This window comes from Nothobranchius furzeri, chromosome 1 (assembly GCF_043380555.1).
Source record: "Nothobranchius furzeri strain GRZ-AD chromosome 1, NfurGRZ-RIMD1, whole genome shotgun sequence".
Taxonomy (NCBI): Eukaryota; Metazoa; Chordata; class Actinopteri; order Cyprinodontiformes; family Nothobranchiidae; genus Nothobranchius; species Nothobranchius furzeri.
Genome location: NC_091741.1, coordinates 79245563 through 79252030, shown reverse-complemented (window position 1 = coordinate 79252030; position 6468 = coordinate 79245563).

The window sequence follows — 6468 nt, the reverse complement described above, 5'->3', positions numbered from 1 at the left end:
TCATTAAATGCGCTTGAAACAATAAACCAAAGACTTCCCAAAGACAAAAATGCAAAACTTATTTTTTTTGAATGGGAAGTAAATTCAAAGTCTGCCCAAAGCCCCCCTACACACACACACACACACACACACACACACACACACACACACACACACACACACACACACACACCCCTGCTGCAGCCGGTTTCCATTATCAGTGCCCAAACCAGCTCGTTAAAAAGAGTGAAACTCAAACCACAGTTTTGAAAATTACAGAATTCCTTCATAAATGTCCAACCCTGCCATAGACTACATTTGGTTGAGGTGAGACCACTGTACTTCAACAGCAAACTACACAGACAAGTTTTGTAGGTGCACGTACACACACACACACGCATGCACAAACATCTTGTGGATTCAACAGAACATACATTAAAGTTGAGTGGCACAGTTTCTCAACATCCATATAAATGAATAAAGGCATCCATATGCTGAAGACTATGCATGCATTTTAACTGAGAAACCCATAAACTCAGAAACAAGGTTTATATAAACATGAAAACATGCCTTGGGGCTACTGCACCATCTTTTCTCCACCTTTTTCAATCTTTAACCAGAACTTCAATGAAAAGCAATAGTTTCTGCAACTATATTTTTACTCACCTGACCAATTTATTAAAGCTGCTTTGTTAATGAAAGATGAACCATCCTACATATTAATTCGAAATATTAATTTTTAATAAATTAATAACCAAAATTTATAGAATTAAGAAGACTCAAAGGTTGTTTTCATCGATAAACTGACTATCATATCCGTGTGTCTGTGTTTCAGTTCAATGAAGAGGCAAGTTTGAAAGTTAAGAATTTTAATTCTTCAAATTAAACTAATGATTTTCAAATGACAAGCATAGGAAATTAATCAACATTGGCAACCTCGTTGGACAATCTTTAACAGTTGATATTTTAAGCTTGTACAAATAGACCTTGTGTTGGATGTGCTAGATTTGAGAATGATGTGATATGAATGTGTGTGTGCATCTGATTTAGCTTCAGGAAGAAACAGGTGTCTGAGTGAAAACTGATGGTTTGAATTAATATTTGTTCTTATTAGAAAAGGTGCATCAAATGCTATCTGGTCGTGGACTGCCTCACCGTATTCGGACCCTCTTTTAGATCCGGGACGTCACAGGAGGATGTTTCATCCAGGACACCTTGGCTGGCAGAGATGACGAAGGTGTCCGACGCTCCGGTCCAGAGTTGACCTCGGTACACGTTAATGAAGCGGTTGACAGATGCGCTTTCTTAAGTTTAAATTACTCAGAAATCAAAAGACTCTGGACGAGTCTGCGTTAGCGGTTGCAATTCAGCTATTCTGTCTGGCTTGACAGGAATGGCGGGGGGGGGGGGGGGGGGGAAGGAGCCGGCGGCCCCGTTCCCCGTTGGCGTTTGTTCACAAGTCCTCCCTCTCTCGTTGTCAAACACGAACTGAACTGAATCATGAACTGAAACTTACCAAAAGCCACTTCTCCTCCCAAAGCAAAACCTGTGCGTCAGAGCAAATGTGTTTTGGAGTTTACTGTGAGAGTAGACCTGTGTGAGCGAGTGTGAAGGTCACCACTAAAACATCTTCAAAACATTATTTAATTAAGCATTGATTCATTATAGTTCATTATGATTACCCAAAGCATAATAATCATTCAATTGATTAAACACATTTATAATGAGCAAAATGATAATAATGATTATTCAACATTTGATATAAAGAAAAGGAAGTTGAAGACTTTGTTTTGTTATGACTAGATTTCATGAAAACTCCTTCGGCTGGAAGCTGCAGGTGTGGGATATTATGGTTTCTGTTGAATCTTGCAGACTTCATGTCGGCAAAGGTCTTAATCTGTGGGTGAAAGTTCTGAGCGACCCAGCTCTTGACCCAGCCGGGCAAATGAAACCTTTGGCACAGAAAACCCATATTTCCTCACGTTACATTAATCTATTTGATATTTTGCAGTCGAATTATGACAACGCCTCTTTTCGAAAATTCAGCTGGCGTGCTTCAAGGAAGCATGTAAGATTTAAACATGCATGATGGAAGGATGAAGAAAGAATGACGTCCTGTGGTCAAACCTGGTTACTGCAGTCTCTTTTCATAAACAAAAGAGTGACTCTCACTACTCCTGTTCTAGTGTCATGGCTGTTGCCAGTTACAGGTCAGCACCAGAAGATTCTAGGTAAGTGAAGACGAGTCATAGATAAATACATTTCACTGTAATATCAATTTGGTGGCAATTGAACAAAGTATACTAAAATATTTTATAGGCAACTATGCATTTCTAATTCACCATTAGCATTTTTAGCTTATCATTATCCTTTAGCCTGCTTTGCTCGATGCTAAAAGATCCTGCGGCTTCTTGAGGGTACAAGAACTTCTGTGTCACTCCTGTTTACTGGCTTGGGATCTTTCTAAAGTGCTGCTGCGTTTTGCCGGCCAGTGTTGAATTATAAATGCTGGTGCCCACTCAGCAACCCTGCTGACTCACAGCTTGTAAACAGTGACTACGTCCCTCTTTGGACTTTTTGAAAGGAGAAAATCTGACAAACCCCCCCCCCCCCCAGTCAGCTGAGAAGGAAATCTGTTTTAATGTAACCTTCGTTCCAACACGAATGGGACATTAGACTGTTTTGTGATTTAAGTTAAGTAGTTTTTCTGAGCTAAAACTGTTTATCAGATCTGAAAACTGACTTTGCCACCAGCACATCTCACCACTTCCTCCTACAAATCTTTGAATGGGACAAGTACAGTGACCGTGACTCAATTACACTTTCCTGATTCTCAACAGCGGCTGTTTAATTTCCATGGAGTGTTTGACTTTTTCTTTTTTGCCATTTTCTCACCAAACTCTCTCCACCTGACCAGAAAAACAGTTGAAATGCCTGAATGAAGCATCATTCACGCCACTCTCTCAGTCCTACATGTATATTTTGACACAGAAACAAAACATCTGATGCTGGCCCAAAGCTAAATTTAATGGAAAAGCACCAAAACCTCAAACGCTTCACACAAACACACCACTCAGTTCTGCTTTCCATTAATAATTCTGTGTTTTGCTTTGGAGGGAAATTGGTGCACTTTGGTCATAATTGTTTCAAAACTGCTAGCTAATTATGACCTTTTGAAAACAGCGTGTACAGATTGAATGTGACATTTTGCTGCGCCTGCAGAATATAAGTGTCCTCTTGCTCTGGCAGAAGCCCAGTAAACCTAATAATGAAAACAACTATGTCCTAACTAGTGCTCTAACTCAATTGGAAGGCTGCATTTGCAGGATTCTTCCTGCTGACGTAAAGAATAAAATATTACTTGCAGAAAGTCAGACTGAATATTTATCTGCTGTTACATCCAGCTGTTACAGAATATTGCCTTAGTGGAACAGTATTCTTTTATTAATGATCGACTGGTTAACTAGCAAAGTTTATTTTGGTTTCTTATGATTATTCATTTATATTTAAAATTATCCTTTTTCATTCTGACTTACTCTGCACGCAAATTTAAAGAGCAAGTCACCCCCATATCAACTTTTTTTGCTAATGAACTACATAAATGAGTGTCGAATCGCGCTGTAGACACGTGCAGTCAACAATTTTGCACTTCAGTAAATCTCAGTTCAAATATAAATATTCTGCCTAAAACTGTCCGTGTTGCGCCGTCGTCAGGTAAAAACTCTGCACTACATTTGAATTTTAATCTGCCCGCTAGTGGCTAAGAGGTACACAATGACAGTAGCTGGTACATTATGATGTCACAATGCCGTTGTGAGCCTGTTTGTGTGTATTTGTTAGCAGCTCCACCCTCTCGGTTTGCCAGGCAACAACATTTGTTGCACTTGGCAAACATGAAGTGGGAGTGGAGTAAGTTTCTTATAGGGGGTGACTTGCTCTTTAAAAATTTAAACCTTTAAATCCAGTCCTTCCACTATACACACATGATGCATTACATGACAATCTTTACATGAAAACTCAAGGTAAAGCATTAGAACATCATAAACCCCAAGGAGTATTTTTTCCTCAAAATAAACTCTTTTTGTTCTATGAAAATACGCCCCATAAAAAATCCATAATTTCCAAATTACTCATTTCCAGCTGCTCTGAGAGCGGTACTCCAGTGGTAATCAGTGCATGCAGGAATGGTCCTACGTAATCTGCTGCTGACAGCTGATGTTCTGCACATGTTGCATTATTATTCTTCTCTCAAACAAACTGGCAACCAGCATCAGAGCTGCCTGACCAATTTTTATTTATTTCATTATTTTCTGCACACTGCTAAGAAGAATCAAAAGGACTTTTTGCATCTGGTGACCAGTTTGTTTGCTAAAGGAAGCCACAAACCATTATAATGGTTAATAAAAAGAAAAACAAACTAAGAACAGAGGCTTGGGCTAAGATCAGTGACAGCTGCATGAAGTAGATATTTAAATGATTTGATGGTTTTAGAGGACTTTTAGCATTATGAGTTTTATGTCTCAATCTTTTCCAAAGAACAAATTAGACTCCCTGAAATATGCAGTTGTTAATTCAATAACGAATTATAGAATAGCAAAAGACATCTGCTCACCTGTCAAACTAACTTCACTGTACACACGGTTGACCGTTTTCACCCACAGAGGTCTATTGCCTGCAACAATTTAAGGGGCATTCTTTCATCAAATAATCTGTTTCTAATAATGAACAAAAACAAAAGATTTGTGTCATTTCATTATGAGTGAGGGGTTCAAGATTTGGACTAGATAGATGCATGTGATGTCTGAGCGTTTTACCAAAATGGTGAAACCTGTGAGGAATTTTTGAGAATGAAAATTTGTTTAGGGTTTAAATTATGGTCACACTTTAATTTTAAGTGCCATAAAATGAGATTTTATATATGTATATATATATATATATATATATATATATATATATATATATATATATATATATATATATATATATATATATATATATATATATAATCAGTGCATGAAAGCCCAGCTAAATGATAATGTGAATATTTCGGTTTCACATGAACCTGTACTTCCATCTAGTGGTCAAACTTTTGTATTAATGCAACAAAATGTAACAAAAGACAAAATAAGCATGAGGTTATTTGTTTACTTTATTCATTTGTATGCAGGATCCTCTCGAGGTTTCTCCCTGTTAAATGGGAGTTTTCCTCTCCCCTCTCGCTACATGCTTAGTATGAGGATTGCTGTAAAGTCTCAACAAGTCAGTGACTCGATGGAATCTGTTGGGTTTTCTTACATAGGAGACCTTTAATTAAAAACTATTGAAATGAGAGTCACATTAGATGAAAGAAGACAGAAAAGCCTAGGTTTAGATTAATAAATCTACTGTGCTGCAGAATGTGGGAGTAACATATATTCCTTTGAGGTTGTTCACCTTGAATATAATGTGTTTCACAACTGTCAACGCAACAATTCTTTGAGCACATTTACAAACGATGGCTCAAAATGGAATTATTTTCCGATTAGGTGCTTTTTTGGAAATTATTTTGCTAACAACGTTGCCATGGTTACTCAGAACAAAAGAAAAGTAATGAGGAGCCAAAGACATGCCCATGTACTTCTGGTGCACGGGTCCTTTACTGCCAAAGAAAAGTGACTTTGGTCATTGAAAGTCTGATCTCATTTGATGATGGATCTAACGTGTAATGTCTGTGAATTTTAAAGACACATTCGATAGGCGGCAAAACTCACTTTATGTTTGTGTGAAAAGACGTAAAGGACTGTAACTCCTCATTTCACTAAATGTATGTCATCAACCAGACACGTAGGAAAAGAAGAAGAACATTTTCTGTGAGCTCCACATCCTTCTGGACGACAGAAGGAGCATTAAAATGTGAAGAAAACCACCATAAATGTGGTCATTTTGAAATTAGCGGCTACGCTAGGCGAGCATTCTGCAGTGACATCATATAAGCAGCTCAGGGGTCTTTCTAATTACATACGTTTTATGTAAACAAATCTCTAAGTATGTGACAGATATATCAAAACACACATAAATATTCTTTAGTATATATTTGTCGTCGTCGTCGTCTTCCTCTGCTTATCCAGGTCCGGGTCGCGGGGGCAGCATCCCAACTAGGGAGCTCCAGACCGTCCTCTCCCCGGCCACCTCCACCAGCTCCTCCGGCAGGACCCCAAGGCGTTCCCGGACCAGATTGGAGATGTAACCTTCTCCAACGTCCAAGTCCATCTCATGAAAAATCGGAGCAGAAACAAAGGTGTTGCGTTTATATTTTTGTTGAGTGTATATACCATAATCGGAGGACAAACCGCTACATGGGATGTACCACATACAGATAACTGAAGTGGATGGTATCAATAAATCCCACCAATGGCTAGAAAGAGCTGGTCTGAAGGACAGTGCAGAGGCACTCATCATGGCTGCACAGAAACAGGCCTTGAACACCAGAGCAACACAGGCCAAGATCTA